Source organism: Cygnus olor, chromosome 6 (assembly GCF_009769625.2).
Source record: "Cygnus olor isolate bCygOlo1 chromosome 6, bCygOlo1.pri.v2, whole genome shotgun sequence".
Taxonomy (NCBI): Eukaryota; Metazoa; Chordata; class Aves; order Anseriformes; family Anatidae; genus Cygnus; species Cygnus olor.
Window position 1 is genome coordinate 26,562,240 of NC_049174.1, and position 24,841 is coordinate 26,587,080.

At 44.7% G+C, this 24,841-nt stretch overlaps 1 protein-coding gene across 4 annotated transcripts in view; it reads right to left on the reverse strand.

Annotated features, from left to right (window-relative positions):
- GLI2 (GLI family zinc finger 2) overlaps positions 1-24,339 on the reverse strand; it is a 193,005-nt gene extending 168,666 nt beyond the window's left edge. Inside the window, exon 1 of one of the 4 annotated variants that reach the window (XM_040561197.1) lies at positions 20,314-20,569. The gene's annotated coding sequence lies outside the window, so the exon portion shown is untranslated. Of the gene's footprint in view, positions 1-4,592; positions 4,714-20,313; positions 20,571-24,202 lie in introns of those variants that run through there. The other 3 variants (XM_040561199.1, XM_040561201.1, XM_040561200.1) reach the window with 3 other exon arrangements.
- Between the last annotated feature and the right edge of the window lie 502 nt (positions 24,340-24,841).

Below are 24,841 nucleotides of genomic sequence, written 5' to 3' on the forward strand. Positions count from 1 at the left end.
AGGGCAGCTTTTTTTCTTTCATTTACCAATAAAAGCACACTTACTGAGCCTCACAGCCCGCCATGCCGCCCAGCTCAGCTCTGGCATGGCAGGCCTCTGGCAGCCCCATTCCTGTGGCTGCTGCGATGGCCTAGCCTCCTGCCATCTCGCCAGCCCCTCAGCTACAGATTACTGACCCGCAGCAACAAGGTAGAAACACCCAAATGGCCCAGGTCACAACCCAGGCCTGCCGTGGAGGATTAGCTCTAAAGCACCAGCTGGGTGACTGGGTGGTACAGACACACCTGCCAAAGGGGTAGAGGGAGGACAGAGAGCTGTAGGCACGTCTGCACTTGGGAAGGACACCCCAAGACCTTTGTCACCAAAAAAAAAAAGTAGCCTGGACTGCTGCAGTGACGCCGAAACTCACTGGAGATTAATCTGAGGTGCCCTTTCCCAAAGGCCCTTGTTCATGACCCCAGACGTTTCCTTCTGCATGCTCCATGCCATGGCTTTGCAATGACATACTTCACTAATTAAATTGGGAGGAATTTGCAGAAGAAGTTGAAAGAAACCTGACCAAATTTGCCCCGTCCCCTTCATGGGGGCCATATGGTTGGAAAGCCTGTCTTGTAAATTGGTAGGGCCCAAATCTACCAACAGATGTGAAAGAGTACCAGGAATCAAACTCCAGAAAGTAACACCAATGTCTCCTGTAAATGCTACTAGTGACCCCCAGCTACATAATTTAAATTCCTTTTTAAAGTGGCCTCAGCAGTAAGGTAGGGAAAATTATTGACACTCCTGTACAGGAGGGAAACCAAACAATTTTTTAAAAATAATTCTGGAGTCACACTGACATAAATGATTTATTTCTGCCGAATGGAAACCACTTAGATTAAGGTGGCAAACTTGAGGCAGCTTAGTGGTTATGCTGCTCTCCTGAGACAAGGGGGCCTGAGCACACATCCACCCTTGATCTGGGTATGAAAAGTGGCTCAAAGCAGAGCTCTCCTCTCCAGAAGTGTGCTCTCACCACAGCCCTCAGCGATGGGAGGGCCTGCAATGAAGACACAATTATTCTGACATTTCCCCACACACAAAATTCCCTATGAAAAGCATTCACCAAATTAATCCAGTTCTGAGTAGACCAAAACTGCATTTTTCAGCAAAAAAAATATTCGTCCCCATCCAGAGGAGAATTAAATCCTTCAGTGGTTCTTTCTTCCCACAGGCTGAGAAAGGATATAATTCTGAAATTTCCCTGAAGCATACAGACACAGACCTCTTCAGGGACAGCACGAGCAATACAAAACACATTTAAGAACAATTATAAGACACTTTCAGCTCTTGTCTCATTTATGCTCTGAGCATGCCAACGCTTTAAAGTTTTCTGTCCTCCCTCTCCAACAGAATAGCTGTGTTGCCAGTGTATGCTAAGTGCTACAGCTGCATTTGGTTCTCTAATTACATGAATCTCTACCATCTTCCCTATGCTGAAGATAAACTACCATTTTAGTTGAGACTCTCTAACTTGATTTACACAGCTAGTTACCTAATTTTCTAATTCAGCCCTTCAAGATAAGGGAAAGCAAGATGCATTCAAGAGAGTCACTCTGAGGCACTCCTCAGTGACCGTGGAGGACATTTTAAAATGACACACAATGCAGTGTGTTCTACTAGTAGGCAAGCTATCCTTTGACCTTAGTTTGCATTTCAAGTGAAGTGAAAAGCAGGAGAAGGAATGGGAGTTTTTAAAGAAAAAGTTAAGGTACGGTATTTTAGGTTTATAAAAGACCATAGACTTATGAGCATCCATGGGATCTTGTTTGTCCTGATTACTTTGAAATAAAGTGGAAGATTTTTATTTTTATACAGAGGTGCAGTATAGTAACATTGATATCAGTTCCAGAGACCGTAACTGAACACCCCCCATGGTAATAGTACATACCCCCTATGGTAATAGGGGCTCATGCCCTCTCCTCCACTGCTGCAATTTCAAGAGCTGCATGATATCAAGATGCAATATCAAGACATGGTGCACGTCTGTAGGGCCACAGTGATTTCAGTGTACGGCTTGCACATCTCAGCATCTAACAAATAAAAACCAAAAGGCACGATTTGAAACTGTCCTTAATAAAGACTGTGAAAAACTCTGGCTTCTTAATAAACAGGGTTGTGCCCTAAGTAGTGAGCAATAGGACTACTGCTGGAAGAGCAACCCATGGCCTAATACATCACACTGTCAAAAAGCTTCTCCCATTATTCAACTGAAATTTGCCTTCTCTTAAATTTCATCCCATTACTTCTAGTTACACCCCATTGTACCACTCTAAATAATTCTTCATAGCCTTGGTGTTTACACCCTTCAGATATTTGTAGATTTATATCTCAACCACCCCATTTGTCATCCTTTAGCCAAGTTATCCATATTCAGCTCTTTCGGTCTTCTCTCATAAGTCAATCCCTCAAGCTCTCTTGTTACTTTTTTTCCCCTGAACTCCCTCCAATTTGTCAATCTCTGTTGTAAGGGAGTGAAGCAGACCTGAATGCATTACACTTGCTGTGGTTACGAGTGCTATGTTGCGAGTTCCTGCTGCCTCCTCACTACGGGACAAACACCCAAACCCTCTTTGGGTCTTTTTAGGTTACCAAAAGCAGCAAATTTACAGCCTTCTCATACTCAGCCATTGATGCCCTCGGACCCTGGAATCCTGGTTGATGCTTCCTCATAGGTTTCTTCTCCTCTGCTTATTTCCACAGACAGTCTAGGTTATTTTTCTTACTCGAATCCTAGTTTGAAATGCTGTGCTACTGCTTGCATACTCTCCACAAGTCACCTGGTAACTTCACCAAATGCCAAGTCCGCCTGCCACACTGCTCCCAGACTCACACAAGGATTTCTCTCTCCATCCAGGAGGCCACACTAGATCTCTCTCTCACCATCATTTCCAGTTGCCTCCTAGGTGTCACCATACAGTATTTCTACACACCAGCTCTTCCATCGGAGACTTTCAACCCACCAGGAAAGGGAAGGCCACACCAGGGCCTTCCCACCTACACACTGGCTGGGGTTAATACCTCTGTGCTAAGCCGAATACTTTGCTTTTAAAAACACCCTGGATGGTCACAGAAAGCACAGCACCCTGCAGAAGCCCAGCGCAAATGAAGCACAAACAGACAACATTCCTCCAACACCTGCATCTCCATAAAGCCGTTGCTGTTATTCCCTGCCCTGTGAACACATCCCACTGCACATTTCCTCCAGCAAAATCATCTGGACAAATAAGAGGAGGATTGCTGAAAATAGCTGATGGGAGTAAAACCACAACTGAACCGACTCCTGGCTGTGCAAGCACAAGCCTCACAGCCGGACGAAGGTCGTGGAGAATAATCCTGGAGAACAGAGCCCAGCTGGGGAGGCACGAAAGCCCAAAACCCACTCTAGTGACAAGGGCAGGCCCCTTGGAGGGAGGTCAAAGTCACAGATAACTTCAAACAGAAGAGCTGCCCTCCAACTTTTCCAGCTGTATACTCCTGGCTACCACTGGCCTGTCAGAAAGGAGACCATGGCCACCAAGTGCTTTCCAGTCTGTGGCACATTGTCTGGGCCGTCCCCAGTTTGAGATGATAGCCTGTAAATCTTCAGTTTGGACTTAGGGTAGATGGGCGGTCGCTTCTTTTCAACATGTTCACTCTACCCCTATTAACACTGTGTCTTCACCACAGGACTTTTAAAGAGAAAAGCTATTTTGTGTAGCTATTAAAAATAGTGATTTTTCTAATTTTAACTTCCTCTCAGCATCTAAAATCACCGAGTTACAGTGCTGCAGACAATCATCTAATAGGAACTAGACACACTATTACAGGCATGAATGATTCAGTCTGCTGTTAGGATAAAAATTACATACACGCTCACATTATTATAAGCCCAGCTTTGTACAGACAACAACAAAGCAAAAGTCTATGAAAACTGTGACAGACACTTAGGTACTGAAGCCACAGCAGAGACACTATCAAAGCCAGGTGGGACCTATTAGCTCCAGCTCATGGCTTCTCTCCCTAAAGCAGAAAAGTACAGTGAGGAAGGACAAAAGCTGACCCCTCAGGGAACAGCTAAAAAAAGCATCCAAAAACACACAGCAAGCTCTGGCAAGAAGCTTGCATTTGCCATCACTTAAATTAACAGCAAAGGAATCCCCAGGAGGGAGGAAATTTGGACTCTGTCCAACATGCGAGTGTGCTGTGCGAGGAGCTGTGGGGGAAAGAGCCACACGCAAGCACTGTGGATTCAGAGGAAGACAACACACACACCTCCGGCACCCCCGAGCCCTTTGAAGGGCAGGAGCACGACAGTTATTTACTGGGCTTGACTGTGTCACCAGGTGTCAGGAGAGAAGTTTATTGCAGGTGACCTCAAATAGATTTGCCGCTGCTGTTGTCAGTCAGCAGTTGGCCACACGCTATCTTCAGAACACAAAGGGCTTGTATACGTTCAAAAAACAAGTTATCTTAAAACTTCTCAAGAGTTTAAGAACACTAAAATTATATAAGATATTGCAGTTGGTGATATCATTAATGTAACACTGTGAGTTGTTCTCTTGCTGTCTTACCTACAGGAGCTGCTTTTGGCCCTTCCACGATGTGCAGATCGCAGGGACTTCCAAAAGAAGAATCAAATGTCCAGTCGGCATCCCTTTAGCTTATGACAGAAAGGATGGCTGCTCTACACCTCCATAATGGCCTAAAGAGTGATGACATATTCTGGATGAAGTCCTTCTAAAACACCTAAACAGATGTGTTTTTCTCCACAAAACTCATTACTAAGTTAAGAAGTAATTCAGCCATGTAAATTTAACTTAAGCTAGTAAATCTAATAACATCATTCTAAAAGCAATAAAATGTTCAGACCTTAATCCTTTTAATTCACTGTTTATCCCCTTGGCACCTAGACTATTTTTATTCCAGTCACTTTTGCCGTAATAAAAAGTTAATAAAAGAACCCAAGTTGTCCAACGGGTTGCAGAACTAATGAAAACTGGTTCCCTACAGGTTTGGTGTCTTATGTCCCTTCTTTCCCCAACAGTATTTACCCCAGATCCCAGCAGGCTATCTGGGAGCCTGTCTCTTTGGGTCTTCTTCATGTCCCTGAACTCCACGGGAGCCAAAAGGCAGCACATGCTGTGGCTGGCTGCGAGCTAAATGTGCTTTTGCTCTAGGTGCAGGTCTTGCAGAGCTTTCCAGCCTTCTCCTCTACAGGGCACTCGCTGGTTCACTGAAGATCAGTGACTTTAAGGCAAAGATCTCCCTTAAAGAACAGACTGTAAAAGATCTATGATCTCCCCACATGACAATGCAGTAGTTCTGTCTTCTCTGATAATCCATGCTGGCGTTGCTAATAACCAGAGCTGCAACACATATATGTCCCACAAGTTCCCTGGAAGATAAGATGAGGTTTGCAGACTACAGGAAAGGTTCTCTCAGATAAGGAAAGGGCGGGGAAAGCAATGCTTTCTGAGAAGCCCCACTGGAAATCACCAAAGTTACAACCACCTCTTTCATAAATCAAGGAGATCTGGTTCAAACAGCTTCTCACGTGCCCCTGTGACAACACCACAGAAGAAAGGTCTGTCGCAGCAATGCAAGTCCCAAACCTGTTAGAGATTTCTAGCTTATAGCAATTATCTCGAACAGCCCCTGCATACTGGTATGCAAACAAGCTACACTGCGGAGCACGTATCGCTTGTTGTTTTTACAGGGCTGTTGGGTAAGCAGCCATTCTGTGCTAGCACAAGCTCTGGATGGTTTCAAAGCATAGCTCCTTGTCTAACACATCAGCACAAGCGGCTCACAGGGGTCCACAACAACACGCATGAGGTGGAGGAAGGCTCTCTAAGCCACACTTATCTCACAAAGCAGTCATCGTTCGTGAGCTTTTTGTTATAAACCTGTGGTACAACCAGCAGCTGTGCTCCCTTGATGAGGATGTTGGAGCTGCAACATTTACCTGTATTTCCAAGGGACTAAGTCAAGCTGCCCTCTGGCACGTGCCTATCATGTGAAAACACTTGGTCACCCTTTCTCCTGCCTCTAGAAAGACACACTAGATGCTGACTCGGGGCTTCATGCCGTGGCACTGCAAACATGCTCCAAATGCCCTATGCAACACCCATGCCCGCGGCAGCCCCGGGGAGCGGGGAGGAGAGGGCAACCTGCAGTGCTGCACCTGAGAGTCTCCTCAATGAGTAGAGGTGTTTGGAAACTGCATCTCTGGGGTTTCTCCAGTAGATGAGACAGAATCACCGCTGTTAGGGGCTCCAGAGAGCTCAAAACCAGCCCATGAGATAGGAGGGATAGGTTAGCGTTAACAGTAGCTGACTCCTCATCCAACTTGCCTGCCAGATGTAGGTGACCTGTCCATGTGAGCAGCAGTTTTCATCTCTGACTCCTCGTCTTAAAACTGTATCTCTGAGGACTCTAGGTGCAAGAAAATGAAAAATCATCCACAAGCTTTCCGAAGGGAGGCAAGGTGATTTGGTTGTCAGCAGGCAGGAATCTTTTCTTGAGATTCCTTCAAGTTACTGGTGAGGGCAACCAGTGCCACCTGACTGCACTTTTAGAAAAGTACTTTAAGTACATCTTTTATTCACTAGGACAAAGACTGTCTCATCTCCAGTTACAGCCCAAATTCCTCCCTAGGTTTTCTCAGTGAGCAGCACTAGCCTGAGATCAAGCAGTGTTAGAGCCTTCCTGCAATCAACACAACTCAGTCCTGAACAGAAAAATGTCACTTAAAAATTATCAAGTTGTTTTGTGAGGAGAAGCACCAATTACGCCTGCTTTCTCAAGCTTTTCTGTTCCCTCTTTACGTCTACACCATATGGTCCTCCCACCTCACTGTAGCCCAGTCTCTCCCTTGCTCTCCAGAAGTCTTCCCTGCAATATCCCCAGAGGGAGACGAGGATCTTCATCTTCCTCCCCATAGACACAGGCTAAATATCTCGGCTTGGCAGGACATGGCACTTGCTGTCCATTAGGCTGATGAGCCCAGCGCTGGCGCTTGCCGTGTCCCACCAGTATTTCTGCCACCACAACACACCTGGCTCCTGTGCGCAGTTTGAGCCCCCAGTACACCTGAGGAAGTGGTGAGGATGGTGGTCCCAGTCACAGCGGGACGCATTGGATTGATCCGTCAGAGACACGACCAAGTGGAAACCCTGCACTGGGGTGGGACGGTGCCAGGTTTCTTTCTGAACACTGTACACCTCATCATTCAAACATCGCATTCACAATTACACCTAAACATGAAACATGAACTTTCTATTCTTGTCCGGATTTCAGAGAAAGCTAATAAATCATTCCTTTCTACAGGAGGGAGAACTCCAAGCCTGACACCCAAGACTCCGGCTGTGATCCAGCCTTTCAATGGGGATTCAAATCTAGGATTTTAGAAGAATAAGTATGGGGACTTATCCGGTCCCTGGTACACCTGGAAGCTGGGACAGCAGTTGGCACACCCAGCACCAAAGATGCCTGGCTGGCAGGAGCACCACCTACAACAATTGGGCTCTGAAAACAGCTGCATTGAGGAGCTTGTGGAACATTCCTGGAAGTGCTAAAAAACAAAACAAAACAACAACAAAAAAACACAGAAAAAAAAACCACCACACAAAATAAAATAAAAAAAGAAAAAAAAAGGAAGAATAGAAGGGGTATATATAAAATATAATGAATTTTCAGCAGAGGTCTAGAACATATCTACAGCTAGCATGTGTAGACGTGTATGTATGATCTCTTGTACCAGCTGCCCCTGGCTTCCTAGCCCCACCAGCGTCTATTTTGTTTAAATTTATCTTCCCAACAGTTCCTTGCCTATCAAAGATGTGATCTGAAGTCCTGGACCAACTCAAATGACCTTTTCCACAGAAATCCAAGCAGCTGTGATTTTTTGGTGTGCCAAACTTAGCAGAGATGTTGAGCGAAAGCGCTGGCTGCCTCCTGCCTCTGCTGAAATCAGGGGCAGGCCTCCTGTGGCCGGCAGCCCCGAGGAGCTGCCACGAGGTGAAGCATCCTTCACCGCCCACAGCAGCCACAGCACCAGGCTGCAGTTGTCACCTCTTCTTCTGCCACCCTGACCCTGGCACCACAGGCAGCAGGAAGAGCGGTGTCCCACTGCCACAGGCAGCACAGACATGGTATTACCTTGGTTTTACCAGATATTACCATTTTTTCCTATTAGTGGGTTTATTTACTGTGGTATCACCAGGTTTTACCTGGGTAAAACCCAGGTGTCTGATGGGTGGCCAGACACTGACCTCTCTCCTGTAGGAAAGCTCTGTATCGCTGTGGGACAGGGGGACATCGAGGATGTTTTAGAGACAAATTCCCTGGGAACTGCCCTCATGATGGGAGGGCACCCAAGGGTCCTGGATTAATTTTTCTGGTGGCTTTCAGTTGACTTCTTGCAAGCTCACAGTAAACCGCTTAACCTTGTAGACAATAAAGCGAGATGCCAGCATTTTCAGCTCATACTATTCACACTATGCTCTAATCTAGTTTGCATGTCCAGTCCTGTCATTAGCTGGAGGAAACATTAATCCAAGACAGTAGAAAAGGAGGAGTAAAAAAATTGTTTCTGGAAACACAGTAATTCTAATGGCAAGCATTTGTTATCTAGACCCACAGCTGAGTTAAACTGAAACATATATTCCTCACCAAAAAAAAAAGTTTTAGCCATATGTTTAATGATTTGTGAGCTCTTGATCCTAACACACAACATAAGCTGCAATATCAGTGTCAAAAGTGCCTGATTTAAAGCACGAGAGGCAGAGTTACGTTAAGTCAAGTTAAAATCACTGCTGTGAGTTCGCAGGCAGAGACCTTCCCATGGAGTGACAGGTACAGGGTAACCGAGCCCCGAGCCTGCATGGGAGGGGAGGAAGAAGAAAGTTTATTTCATTAAAAGTTATTCTGTGAGGTTGACGAGGGAGAAGATTATATAGCTGGGGGGAGGACTGAGACAGCTAAAGAATAACACATGGTATGCTTTCAAAACATACAGCAACATGTGACATTCGTCTGCAAGTCTGGCGCGGAGGAGCCTGTGGTCTGGCAGCAGTGAGAATTTCTGCTTTTTATTTCTGAAATCATCGCAGGCATTTGAACTGAAACCCCCACCTAATAGTCTGGAGGGAAGAACATAAAATCAGATTTTACGTACCGTACTCTCAGTCAGCCATTGTTCTCAGCGGATTTTATCCTCCAACTCAGTTCCCACATCATTAAAGTGATGCTGTCTCTTTAAAACACAACGCGGTGCTGTGCCAAAGCCTGCAATAAGAATCACTGGCACCAAAACAGTCAAAGCACAGAGCTTAATTCTCTACTTAATAAGACAATTAAAGAAGAGTATTTGGATACAGCAGTCTGCAAGTACCAACACAGAGCACTGATGTCTCCAAAGGCATGTTGATCTGAAGGCTTTATCATAAAGCATCTGTCGCAACCAGATGCCATCAGCACCTCAGAAAAGTGGGAAATAAAGTGGGTTAATGTAGCTGTGATGCACACAAAGCTTTGCACTGTCCAAGTATCCGCTTCCGAGCATTTTAGAGGGTGCATGATAAAGTAACCTCATGCAAAAATGCACATCCACTAAAATAAACTAAAATATACGCTCACAACTGCCTTAAAAAAAATCTTGTAGAAATAACCTGAAGTACAATGGAGTGAAAAGTGCTGTGTGTTTGGTATCTTCACTGCCATAACTGTAGGAAGCCTTACAGGAAGGCTGTTTTTTTGCTGTGATAAATGCCTTAATATACATGGATGAATTGAGGTAGACAGATAAATACGGACAGAAACGATTGCTCATTTGGAGGCTCTTGACCATATCTGCCTCTAAGTTTCCAATCAAATAATTCTCAAGTGTTGTCTCTTAGCAGGCTTCATCCTGCAGAGCTGAACCAAAGCTAGAGCAAAAGATAACTGCAGCGATATAACAACTAATTAGCCATTTGATTAGCTGGTGAGAAGGCAGGGCACTGCAGTTCTGTGACCTAAAAATGCCACCAATGACCTTAAAACTCCATCTCAAGGGTGTCCAGAAGTCTGTAACCTCCAAGGAGAGGGAGAAACGGATGATGCCTAAGCTCCATTAGCTCACAGGAGATGTTGAAACAGCGGAGAGGCTGAGCTGAGCAGAGGTGTGCCACCTGAAGCAGTCAGCCAGCCAAAGAGCACCTGCAGCAATGCACTTCGTCTGAACTACTGCGCCAGTGGCTCGGCAGTCCAGCCTGCTCAGGAGATGCACAGACCTCGTCCTAGCAGCTAACAACATCTAGCACGAGGAAAAAAAACACACCAACCCACAACTGCCCGGCCTTCATTGCAGGAAGCATAAAATCCAGCCATCGCCAGGGTGCAGGTGGCAGCCCCTCGGCTGCACCACGCCAGGAGAGAGCAGCCGAGGAAGGGATGGAAAAGTCACTTTGAAGAGCACACCTTGAGCAGCCAGCTTTGTCACCTGCTCTCCATGGAGATCAGATGCTGGTGAACCCCCTCAGCCTGCTGGTTATTCCACGGGCAGCGGCAGGGAGGTGGGAACTGGGGTGAAGCCAGCAGGTCCCCCTTAGGCTGCAAAGTTGCATCTTCAGCAGGAAAGGGAGACACCAAGATGGCCAGGGCTACGAGTCCCACATCATTACACGTCCCCTCCTTCAGCCTGACAGCTGGAGCATGCCAGCATCGGACTGCCCAACGCTCTACAAACTCCCAGCCTAATCTGAGGTAAATCAGCCGGTGGTGTGGAGACACCCGTGGCCTGAAAGGATCCAGCCCAGAAGGGGCAGCAGAGCATGGTGCCGGCTCACCGCCAGCAGGGTGCCCCAAGAAAGCCCTGCTCGCCTCCCATCCTCAGTGCCTTGGATGGCGTCTCACTCTTGGGTATCTCTACCCTGAGAACAGATGAAAGGAAGATTGCCTTGGCAAAGATCCCCCTGCCAGCTGCACCGCTGGAAATGCCCTCTGGAAAGGAAAGGAGGAGGATCCCTCACCTCGCGCGCTCCTGGCGAGCGGCACAGCCTCCATCCCCGTCCCCTCGAGGCAGATCCAGACCTGCCATTCGCCGCCCACACTTCCCCGTGTGCTTTGTCCCAGACTGATGAACTCACCTCCAGCACCGCTGAATTTCTCAGAATAAGTCCTACGCATGGTTTAAATTCTAGCAAGCCCTGCCAGAGGCCTAGGAATAAAATCCAGGAGAAAGAACATTTTTTTGAATAGAAAATAGAGGCTAAGGTGCTGCAGTACTGTCGTTCATTAGGTGCAGGCTTTGCTGAGAAGATACATCCGCAGTATGTACAAGGGCTTCCTCCTTCATTCCCTTTTCTTTAAAAATAACTGGGGAAAAGACCCCAACTATACACAAAGGCCAAAAAATTAGCCATGGTCAAGTAACACATATACTACACTCAGCTCTATATTCTACTAAAGTTTTGAGAAGGGAAGACCAAAGTTAGAAGTACAGTTACTACAGTCTACAAAGGACTTTCAGATATCCAAGCCTGACTTACTGTGAATTGGAACAAAATCCCCAAATGCTGAAATTTTCCCTAAAGGGAATTTTAAATCAACCATTTGGAGGCTACTGAAAAATCAACTGTATGGCTATCACATTCCCTACAATTTTAAAGTTCTAAATAGAAATTTATTCCAACAGAAAACCTGCACTTAATTTTAAAATACTGATTTTTTAACACCATCAGAAAAATCCCCAGCCTCTCCTTTTCTGCCTGTTTTTGACAAATATGACCCAATTTTGCAAGAGATTTTAGTGTTGATGATGCCAGATATTGGAATATGATTCCATCAACAAGCCCTAGTCAGGAAATACCAAAGCTGCGGTTGCCAAAGCAACATAATTAACTTGATCACGGTATGTACACTGTGCGCCACTTCCCAAAAGGCCCTTTAACACCCAACTAAACCCTTCTGGAATGGCGCATCAGGGTTTATTTCTCCTCTAAGTTCTTTGAGAACAGGCCCAGCAAAAGGAGAGGTTGTGAGAAGCGTCAGAAGCCAAGCAGCACCCTGCGCCCTGCCTGTGGTCCCATGGGTGCAGGCGATCCAGGGCCAATTCTTGCTCTGAGCCTACCCACAAGATTAGTGGCTGTAGAAGTCATGGAGACCCACAGTCCTGTTGAGTAAAGCAAACACCTTTTGAAACACGTCACTTTTAATTCACCCGCGTTAGCAAATTTAACAGGTTTGGCTCTTTTATAGCATAATCAGTGAAATTCTTACTACCTGGGCAGGGAGGCCCAGATGTTGACGTGAAGCCTTGACCCTGGGGCCACAGACTTCAAAACCTGAATATGCTGTCACTAACTCAACACATACAATGTATCAAATATAAGCCCCTGTCTGATCATTTGGAAAAAAATATATAGAAAAAAAATATATAAAAAAATTGAGTGATGGGCTTTCAGTCTGTCATCAGACCACAGTGACCTCAATTTTTTGAGAAATAAAGTCAAAATCTATTCTTATCTTCAGAGATTCAAGATGTATTTATGTGTCAAACTTTTTCCCCCTTGTCCTTAGCCTTTGGGAAGCGCACTAAGAATGATATCAAAGCCAGAAAACCCTGCGATCACATTCACATTCACCTCTGACCTGGGACGCCTATAGCTCTCACCAGCTCCTCGGCTCATCCTCAGCGTACGGAGCGGACTGCAGACCCGGGAGCAGCTTGCAGTGAGCCTTTCAGGATCAAATAAAGGCCACTTTGCATAGGAAAACCATACAAATCTGCTTTTTTTTTTTTTCTTTTTAGGGCCAAAAGAAACAACTTCGCTTTGGCAGTTTTCTGCTTCTTGATATCCTTGAAAGATGTTTTACCAGTATCTTCCTCTCCCTGACATGCAAATATTCTCTTTGAAATGTCTCGGTAACATCTACAGGAATAATACGCCGAATGCGAACACTGATTGATTCTTTCTTAGCCATCAAATGTGCTTACACAGCAACTACACACAGCAAATGCACACAAATCTCACATTTCACGTTTAAAAATATGAACATGCTGTGTTTTTCTACTCGAACATAATGAATGAGCTTAAATATTACAACTTGAAATTATTAAGTAAATCATGGCACCTGTAAAGCTTCCATTTGCATAACATTAATTCATGATGGCATGTAAAACAAATTCATCACTCTTACTATATTGTAGTCTGATTTATGTTGGAATTGGAAAAAATAAAAATCATGGGCACAAAATTATGTTGACAAGATGTACGTGCTCTTTGAAGCCCACGGTGTGGGTGTTGGTTTTTTTTTTTTTTTTTTTTTTTTTTTTTTAAGCATCAAAACAACTAAATTATGTGAAAGAGGGCTGGGAGAAAGCATCTTTAAAAATGAGTAACACACTAGCATCACACATACACGCTCTCCCGTTATTAATGTCAAGCATGGTGAAGATACTCTAGAAAATCATTACCATTCATAGCTACTAACAGCCATTAAATTTCAATCAATTCAACTTAACACAAGTGTACTTCAGTAGCCCTTACAGTTCCTCATAGAGGTGGCTCAGAAAGTCCTGTCTGACTTATTGCATTGTTCACTGCACAAAGAGGCATTGCTAAGGATTGCTCTGAAAAGGCGCTATCTTGGTGTTGGGAACTGATGCTCTTTTAACACCGTAGCAATCGACAGACCTTGCATTTAAGAAAGCTTGATAAAAGGGACTCTAATAAGACTCCATGGGTCAGTATGATTTTCGCTAGGGATGTTGTTTCCCAAGCTGAAAAGAGATTTGGTGGGAAGTTTTCAAGTTTTTTTCAAAGCCTTTTAGTAGCTAAATCAAACTATTTAACACAGTGCCAGACAACTTCCAGGTGATCCCCTTGCTCCAAGAGAATACACTCACTAAACATATAGGACGTTTAAAGAAAAAAAGGATTTAATTTCCAGAGACTGGATATTTAAACTTCCCTGAAACAAATACAAACCATCAAGCTGTGATATCACAGCTTCTCCTACGCATCTGAATTGCATTTGTAACACTGGAAGTTTTTTTCCACTGCTCTTGCAGGAATTAAGCTGTGCAGCTGACCATCCCTTGCAGATCCTGGGGAGGACCAGGCGGTCCCCCACCAGGGGTACTTGGCACTGCATGGCACAGGTGAGGAACTGGGACCACAGGGTGCCCATCAGCAGGGGACCGGACCCACACCAGCTTCCACTTTGCAGCACTGCATCCCAGAGAAGGCCTGCTCCTCCAAAGAGATTTCATTAGTTTCATTTGAATGAATTATCTACAGTAGAATCCCACATTTCACAGTGCATAAAAGTCTTTTTTATTACTCTTTTTATAAACAGGAGCCCAGATTTTCCCAGTAGGATTCATCCTGCTGGGCCCAAAGTCCTTTCAGTGGATTTAGAGGCGGTTTAAGATCGCAGGTGCGCATTCCTACAGGAGGGATTGTCACTTTGTGCACAGAATATAAAAGATGCAGTCACGGATGTGCCATCCCTGCATCTGAAATTATAAACCCCAGTACCGATGACCTTTTGTGGCTTTTAGCTCATCCCTTAAAAGTATCAGCATTGATGGTACTTACTCATTATTGGAGTATTTGGGACTATTCTACAGAACTCTGGGGTTTTCCTTCCCCTGAGACCTACACCTCAGCATTTAACTTAGAGTAGCAGTGAAGTTCTTTGGAGCCAGAAAACACCCGAGAAATCTCTCAGGCAGATATATGCTCAATTTTAACTCATTTCCCTACACTTACAAGCTGCACTAAATGAAATGAAATTAATGTTAAAAAGGCCTTTATTTAAAAATCTCGCAGTGACAGGATCAGAAAGTGGCAGAGTTCAAGTAAATCATTCAATGGAAGATGTTAGCAAAGCTTAATCATACTGGAAGCCACATTTAATTACAGCTTTTTAAGTCCATCTGGGAAAAAAGAAGAGACTTAAGTATGTCACCTGAGATGATCTAGATACTGAAACTATTTGTAAGTTAACAAAAGCATTTGCATCACAAAGCGCTCTGGGGCAGCACCATGGCAAAGCAGATGTGTAATGAACAAGGATCATAGCACCAAAACAATCAGGATTGTAAATAACTACTACTAATCTGCAATCATTTAAATTTGGGTTTAATTGCTAGGCAGCAAATACATTTCATTCTTGCAGAGGTAAATGCTCTGCGGAATACACACTTTAAGGTATTTAGTGGCAGAAGCAACGCAGTCAAGAATCTGAATGTCAGGAGGGCACAGAACAAGAGACAAGCAGCAGGGCTGGATTTGCTATGAGATCTCACACACATTAAACAAACTTTTCCCTGGAACAGAATTAATAATGCAGCCATCTCCACTGTATGTACTGTAAGTGCTACAGGAATGACACAATGACGCACATGGAAGGCAAGAGGGTAGTGACTATAGAACAAAATTCAATCTAGTGCTAATGAATAAAAAGTTCCTTTTATTTCTCTGTTGTTTTTGGTTCATTAAATTTTCCACAGATTTGCAGAGAAGAAAACGTGATCAATAAACCTTGACAAAAGTGAACATGTGAAAAAGGCGAGAGAAAGGCACAGGAAGATAAAAGTGATATCCCGATCACAGATTTCAGAGGCAGATGACCAGAGCTTTGGGCTGCTGAATAATCTGAATAGGCCATCATTTCTTTACAGCCTTTTACTTTCTTTTCCCTGACTGTTGGAACTCTTCATTCAATACAATAGTAAATGCACTAAAACTTTTTTTCTCATGCTAATGGTCGAAATCGGGCGCTCACAGTTAAAACACACTTCCCACCAACTTGTTTTCTTAAAAAAAAAAAAAAAATTAACCTATTCAAGTTAAACTAAAATGTCAAAGACAGCTTAAGGCTTACTCTCACCATTCCACAAAATTAATGGTTTTCTCCCCAGCAGATACAAAAAGAAAAGCCTTGAATAAGGATAAAGCTGCTAAACTCTTTTCATATGAAAAAGAACACTTAGAAAGTAAAAAGAAATACATCCAGTACAAAGATCCTGGTACCTACAGTTCTGATTTGTATTGTTTTCTTTTGGAATATTTATAATTGCAGAAAGGTGACAGTCAAGCTCAAATAATTGTGAAACGATGAAAAAAGATTCACCAGTGACTCATGTATTTGGGCGTCCATGCCCAGTGACAGTACCATAAATGCTTCCACTCGTTACAATGGGGACCCAAAGGAACCTGTTTGCAAATGTCTTTTCTAATTTGGGTGTCCACTTCCAGGCACCAAGGCCTCTTTTTCTCTGACACTGAAGATTCACCAATCCCAAATAACTTTTGCTGCTCTGTATTTTTGAATTACAAGATAGCAACTTTCCTGTTCTCTTCCTGAAGCATGTTTTAGCATTTGAGTATCTTTTTTTTTTTTTAAAGAAGAATTTACGGGGAATGGGGTGTGTTTCTGCAGAAGAGTGTGAATGAAGAAAAGTTCTGCAGCAACTCCTGCACTATACACATCTAACGTGTATTTGGTTCCAACTGGAACTGGCCTGCAGAAAATTGGACCTGATGACCCAGTCACTTGTCCACAGGTATCTCTGTAGGAAACCCACAAAATTGTCACCTCGTCAGCTCTGAAGGTTACCATGCAAGATCCAATTATCGCTGCTCAGACACCACATACCAGTGAATTTCTAGAAGATGCACATATATGCAATCTGCTCTATTACATGGGTCAAGAATTATTCATATTATCAACATACACAAGTGTGTCCACATACAGAGCCACCCATCCACACGTGTGGCATTTGCCTCCTAACACAATGTTTTCTCAAAGTCACTCATACTAGGATTTGTTCATTGCTGTTATTTTATTTAGGGTTGATTTAATTAATTCTCGAATACCTCCTTTTGTTTTGCATTTCTTTAAAAAGGCCCTGGGAACAGAGCTGGAGCAAACAGCAGTAAACCCTAAATACCACTTAATGCTTTGTGACAAGTTGTCCAAATGCGCAACTGTTTAAAATATTTACCCAGGTATATAAGGGGGTTGCGCAGCTCTCGAACAATGCCCTGGAATCTTTCCCATCAGTAAAAAAGCAGACAAAAAAGCAGAGGCTGCTTAACCTCAATGTCTCAGCAGCAAGTGAGAAGTGCAAATATTGCATTTCTATAAAGCCCTGGAAGCTTCATAGAAATGGAGTGGCAACTAATTAGTTTGATGCTATAGTCACATCTAATGTTCCTAAGCAGCTTCTTTGAAAAAACTCGCTGCCTTGAAATCCTTGGGCAGATTATTAAGTGGAGGCTTTGTGATGAAGCAATAGATAGGTGTTTGCTGCACAAATACATACAGATTTTGGTGACTGCTTACTGAATCCACTACTTTCGCTAATCTGCACTGGAAACTTCTCTATGAACAGAGCACTTCTTGGAGTACAAAAGCATGAAGTATCTGTGTACCTTTCAGACTACAGGGCAAACAACTGGCTTACAGTAGGCCACCAAAACCAAGGGGAGGCAGTTAACCGAGCGTCCTCCATACTTACAAGCACAGAATGAGGATAATGTTAATGATATTAGGTCAGATGTTCCACCACATCCTTAAACAAAGAAGGATGGGGTCAAGGGACTAGAAAACTCATTTAAAAAGTCAAACTTTCTAAATAGAAGTATCAGGATCATGAAAAACATTTTAAACTTATACAATGCTGGAATGATCACATAACCCTTCCCCTAAGCAGCTGCTCCCATAGCCCCCCCAGTCTGTATACAGCTTCTATGCAAACGTGAAAGGGACGTTATGGTATAAGCCTTTAAGGTCTTTAGAATCACAGAAAACAGAGTCAAAAATAGTCCTTTGCCATAAAAGTTTCAATAGCCTTTAAAACTATGCCAAATCTTTCTCACTATATACTATTACACTGGGGAAAAAAAAAAAAAAAAAAGAGAGAGATTTCTTATCCAAATGTGACTTCAGCATTCAGTTTGACACCAGGGAATGCAGGCTGCTGTGTATTGCATATCTGAGGTCAAGTTCTGTTTTCCTTAACACAAGCATAAACTGGAGTAGCTTCACTGAAATTATGCCAGATTTATACTGGCATATGCATCTAGTTCAAATTCTTCTATGGCTCTAATTTTTCTCTAAATGAATGACCTAACACAAACAGTATTTGTCCATCTGTATACATCCCCTTTGACACACTGGAAAAAAGACATTGAAAGGAAGTTGGAAACAGTCCTCGAGATCTGTTTTTCTTTGAAGAACAGCAGTTGCATTTCTGGGCACTTCAAAGTCACATACTTTAAGCAATAACAACATTCAAGATCAAGTGAATCTTGCCTCACCTTGCTTTAAAGATTAGCTCTTTCACAAACATACACCAGAGGCTCGGATATACACATACCCGTAGATTAGCAGTTCATCTTCAGTGGATCAGGCACTTTTTAGTACTACAGATAGGTCATGTTTTCAATCAAATGACAAATTTTCAAGAGTTGTTTACAGTGGAAAAGCCATAATAAATTTCATTCACTTCTTAAAAGTTGTCAGTTTTGCAATAACCTTCAATATGACATTTTTATTGCAATTCAAAGTTTGACAGGTGTCAACATTTCCTGAAGTTCCAGCCAAAATCCAAATTACTGTATCCGCCCATCAGAAAAGTTGAACCAAACCAATTCACCAACTGTAGTTGCTGTGTACAGTAATTACCGTGCATTTCAAACATCCCGGGAGCATAAGCAATTATTTAGCAGGATCCTCTTTCCCAGGTGAACGTACAGTACAGATCACACTTAGTTTCTTCTTTAGTGAAGTTAAGTGAATTAGGTTTAGACCTTAAAGCATAATGTTGTGAGTTGTTTTTTTTTTTTACAGCAAGGTAGCTAGAACAAACAGATCAAATCTGTAAGTCTTACAACAAATCAGTCTATTCCACTTCTGTATATTTTGAATTTCATGGCTTATTTACTTTACTTTTTTGGCACCAACTCCACAGTGCATGCCAATACAATATTTGTTTAAATGTTGTTTTATGCAGCATGCGAGGCGAACGCTTGCTTTCAAATTCTCGTGCATCCCGACAACTTCAATTACAAAATAATAATAATAATAATAATAATGATAATAATAATAGGAGAAGGGGACTGGCGGGGGGTGGACAAAGTTTCCCAACTGCTCCCTTTATGCGTGCCTGCAGAAATAACACGCACGATGGCCAATGAAATGCTCATTCCTCCGTGCACCACGGTGGGCACGCCAGCCTCCGGTCCGGGGGACTGCACGGAACATGAGGGCGTCTGTAGGAAGGCGGGGACCCCGCCCGGCCCCGCGCAGAGGGCGCAGATTTGCGCGGGTTTTGCACAGATTTGCGCGGGTTTTGCACAGATTTGCGCGGGTTTTGCACAGATTTGCGCGCAGCGCCCGGGGCAGGCGGGGCACGGCGCGGCCCCGTCCCATCCCGTGCCGGGAAGTTTCTACGGGCGGGCGGAGGGTTAGCAAAATAAAATACAAATAAAAATAAATAAAATCCCGCAACCGTTGGGAAAGCCGGCGGCAGGACCACTGCTAAGCAGCCCGAGCCCCTTGCGCTGGAAAAGTCAGGTTTCCCAGGAAATGATGGCAATCACCCGAGGCAGAAAAGGCATCCAGATGAGCCCATCTCCCTCCCCTCCTCCCCGATTGTTTTAGAGCCTCCGAGTCCGGGGGAAAAACTCTCAACTCCCTAAGTCCTTAATAGGATTGGAGTCCGGGTCTCTCCGAGCCGCTCCTCATCACACAGGGATCAAGTTGCAGCAGGGAATTTTTTAAATTCCTCAGCAAATATACTTGTCGAAAGATTGCCCCTCCCGGGGGGTGCCAAGGGGAGAGCGGGGGGTAATAAAAAAAATAAAATAAAAGGCGAAGCGAGCGGTGGCTTTAGGGATCCCCGCTGTCCTCCGGGACCCCGGGGCAGGCGGTCCCGGTGTGGGGACTGTCACCGCAGCCCCCGGGCAAAACAACGGCCCGGAGCCCACCCCGGGCACACAGACGGACGGACGGACGGACGGACGCACGGACACACGGGAGCAGCTGCTCACCTGCGCGGGGGGGGGGGGGGGGGGGGCGGAAAGGAGGAAGGGGAGGCACAGGATGGGATCCCCCGGCCCCTTTCTCCCCCCCTCCCCGGGTACCCGGTGCGAGGGGACCCCCTCTCCAAATTGCTGCCCAACCCCCGCAGAGCATCTCCGCCAAACGCGGGAGGGGAGGAAAAAGATAAATAATGATCATAACAATTAATTCAAAAGCACAATGAAAAGACACAATAAGCATCAACTTTACCCAAAAAGCGGAGCGGCAAGTTTTCAGCAGGCGAGCGGTCGCTGCGGAGCGGAGCTGCTCCTCCGGACCCCCATCATAAACTTGGGGGAGGGGGGCGTGGGAGGGACTTTCCCTCCGTCCTTCCCTTTTGTGCCTCTCTCTCTCTCTCTCTTAAACCCCCCCCCCCCCCCCTCCGCTCTTCGCCAAAAGCCGCCGCGAATCCCGGCAGCGGCAGCGGAGGCTCTGCCCCGGCGGCCGGGCGGGGAGGGGAGGCCGGGCGGGGGCAGCCCGCCGAGGTGCGGGGCTCCGCCGAGCCTCCCGCTGCCCATCAGCCAGCTCCCGGCGGCTCGCACACGCCCTTAGGGAACCGTACGGCCCCGCACGCAGGCTGAAGTTCGGCGGGGATGAGGCTGGAGAGCTTTCGAGCCCCGGCGAGGGGTGAAAACTGGCTGTGGGGTCCTCCCCTGGGTGCTGCTTTTGGTGCGAGATAGCCCGCAGGAGGTGGGGGGGGGGGGGGGGGGGGGGGGGCGCTCGGCGGGAGGGCATCTGCAACAAAAGCACCCAAACCCCTCTTCTTCGGGGAAAGCAGACCGGAAAAGATGAGCAATAAAAGTTCGGCCTTGTGCGGGTTGACCCGTGCAGGGGTGGGATGGAGTTTGGGGTGGTTTTCTCCAGCTTGCCCTTTTCTCCGCCAGTTTGCGCTACTTGCCCGGCTCGCGAGCATCGCCGCGGCCAAGGGGCAGGCTGGGCCTTCTGAAACATCTTCGCTGAGAGAAGTGCTCACTACAGACTGTTCCCTAAGCACAGTAACTAACCAGGCCAGAGCACATTAATCTGTATTAATCCTCGTCTTTTGGGAACAAGGCTACGAGGAGAGGAAAAAAAAAGATCTCCAAAAATTGCCCAGCTCCCACCCTGAATATCTTTGCTTTCGCACTGATCTGGTGCATTAACATTAATACCAATGAGGAATGCAGCAGTTTTAACTTGGACTTTGGCCAGACGGGGCTTGTTACTTGATTTGTTTTGATTTCTTTGGCTATGGAATTTATCGAAAGTTTAAAACGCAACCAGATGCTGCCAGGGAGGGTCACCGTGCTGTACCCTAGAGCAAGCTGAGACTCGCCATATCACTGGGGTATCTGACTCCGGCAGGATTATGTCCACTTCCATGGTAACCGCATGCCACATCAGCCCCCAGCTTCACTTTCAGTCCCTTGGGCACTGTTAACATTTGCCAGTGGATTTGCCCGACACACAGCCCAAGTCTGGGCAAGTAGAAAATGAGCTTTATGCCACTCAGAAACCTTCCTCTGCTAGCCTGTGCAAAACACAACCTGACTGGACCCCAGGCTCAATACCACAATTTTAATCCTAAAAACCTGCCACTAATTTCAGTGTCTTCTGTCTGAACATTAGCACACCGCTCTCGTTGGATGGCATTAAAGACAGATGTTTGAGGGTGACAACTGGCTCCCCATGCACACCCAGATGCCATTTATTCTATTCAGGTAGCCTGGGGAGGACAGCAAGGCAACAGGTTATTTTGCCAACCACCTACATTACAACTTCTTGTGTGTGTGTGTCTCACAGACTAGCACTGGCATGCACCCACTATCTCATCCAAAGAAGTTGTGTCATGCCACCATGGCACGAATGCAGTCCGTGCTGGCTCCCCAGTGCAACGTTACCCCTTGTCCACAGAGAATTTTGTGCTGTGAGGTGGGAGTTTCATTGCACCTACTCCTGAAGAGTACTCCACCATGGAGAGAGGGGCTTTGGTTACCAAAAATAGGAACAAACCAAGTCTTTGATCTCCAGAAAACAAAGCCCACTTGTATTCCCAGGTCACTTTACTGGAGGAGGATGACCTGCCAGCTCTGAAGGTGGGTCAGAGTTTTTTCGGATGGACCAAAAAGAACTGGCAAAAGGTTAACGTTAGATATATCCTCAATTCATACTGCAGAGTTACAAAATACATACACATCTAGACTGTTGGCCAAGAACATTTTTAAAATCAAAAGAAGGAAATAAAAGATTAATTCAGAGCAGTTATATAGTTAAGAAAGACTGTTTTCCTTTCTAGAATTCATAGGTATAAATCCTTTAGAAGATGGCGGTTTTCAAGCCTGAAGGGAAGCTCCTCCTTTTTGTAGAAGGATGATGGCAGGTAACAGCTGGAGTTTTTTGGGAACCTTGAGTTGGCTTTTACATTATCTGACTGCTGTAGCTCATCTGTCCTTTCCTCTCCTGCTCTGCTCATTGAACTGCCCTCTGTTAATCTTCCATAGGTGTCTGAGATTAAATAGACGACAGAATGACTGACGTCTGGTATACATAAAAGAGTCAAAATATGAACAAGGGGTCAAAGTGCAGCTCTTCCCTCTGGTCTTCCCTCCTGCTCTTGTACAACTTGATGGGGATGAAGCCAAGTAGGGATTGGAAGATATGTGACAATGTACAGTTACTATACCTTGCTGTAGCACAAGTGTGTGGATATAGAGGATACATTCAAAAAAGTTCTGGACTAAGGGAAGAGGATTTTTAAACACAATTAAAAATAAAATGAAAAAAACACTCTCACAATGATAAAAGATTGACGTACCACCAGCTCCAGGGTTGCTAATCTGAGATCTATCCCACTTCTGTTAAGTCAATGAAACAAATCTGATTAACCATAGGGGAAGCTACACTAGCCTGGAAATGAACAAATGGGGCTTTTAAAATGTTTGATACTGTTATGAAGGAGGACTGTAATTTTTTTATTAAAGGAGATATTTAAAGAAAATGGTTGAAAAAACAGTGGGGGATGCTCCATTCCGTTCTGCTCATATCTATAGGATTTGTTTCTATAAATCTTCATAGATTGACATGATAAATTAAAAAGCTTATTTGAGTATTCCAAAGGATACACACGGGTAAAAGCTACCAGAAAAAAATCAGGTTATATATGTGTCTCTTTTAGAAAGAAGACTATAATTACATGTAGGATGATCACTAGGAGATAGAGGCCTAAAATCATGTTTCATGTAATTCGTATCTTTATGATTGCTGGTTTAAGTCCAAGTGGAAAACAGTACTTGATCAGTTCTGCCCTGATTTAAGCAGCTGTATCAGCTCTGGGGTCAATAACATTGCACTGAGTCTGAACACACCTTCATGTCTGTAGAATATAACTAATCTTGATGATATCTAATAAATTAACAATGTCATGTGCAATGCTAGCTCAGAATTTGCTAGGAGAATGGGGAAGATTTTTTGGCACAATGCACTCCTTTTTTTTTTTTTTTTTTTTAAAGTAGCCCTGTTACCTGGGGGAAATCGTAACTGTGCGCAAAGAGATTATACTCATTGGGATGATATGCAGCTTTGATTCCTATCTGCCTCAGTGTATGTGTTGTCTCTTGTTTAAAGCTTCAATGGTAAGTTCCTTGAGGCAGGTGCCATTTTCCTGCACTGTATGTTTTGATTAAGCCTTCTATATTTTTTTCCTCTCTCAAAAGTGTATCCAAGATTGCAATCAGCACTAATTTTCTGATAGCTTTTTTTTGGTTTTGTTCCCCCTCTGTACCAAAGGGTCTGCTCTTGCCATGTTTAATTTCTACTGCATCAGGAATATTGATCCGGTACCATAAACTTTTGTGAAGTTTTCCTATGGTTATGAAAGGTTACTTCCATCAGCAAAGGAGACAGTACTTTTAGTTGCTGCAAAACTGGCCTAGAAGTCTACCTTTCATTTCAGAGAGCATGTGAGTTCTTATTAAACGTTAAACACAAACTGAAATGTCCTGCTGAAACTGGACCTTATTCACATGACTATGAACACCGTAGTTACTGCTGGTAAAATGATAAACAAGCCATTTTGAATGTGCATTCTTCACAAATTAGGAATATACACGTCCTCCCTTACCTGTCTTAGCTCAAGGACAGAAGTTTCTTCAAAATGCTCAGAACCCATCATGTCCCCACAGCTTTCAAGAAGAGTCTCACTTGCAGCTGCTCTTGCCAGACGCAACCCATTCATGAAGGGTGAGTCGTCCTTTCTCCAGTTCAGATCTGAAGCAGAAAAGCACATTTTTCCTAAGAGTAGGAACTCCAAGATCCAGCACCCACGCTACAGAAAGTTGAATATGAAAAGGTCACATCTAGGTCTATGCCTCTCACAGCATTTCTAGCTGTAGAGACAACTAGTTCAACATGCTTACACAAGGAGTAGAAAACAAATGGCACAGCAGAATTTTTGGTCTATGGCATGGAGGTGAACATAAAATGCATATTTTCTGAAGGACAGTCTTTTCTCATGGTCCTTTGCAGCTTTTCATTCTTTATTCCTCTTCCCCCTGTCTCTCTAGTCGCAGTCACCCCTGCCAGTGAGGGGATGGGCTATGGGGCTCTGCCTGCCTGTGGGTCTGGAAAAGGAGGGCAGCATGCCAGCCTGCCCAGGCTCCTTCTGGGCTTTGGTCATCACAGATAAAACGTTCGATTTGATGAGGGGTCAGAAGACAATGTTCTTCCCCAGGGTTGACCGGGTTGTTTAGAGTGTGTTGCC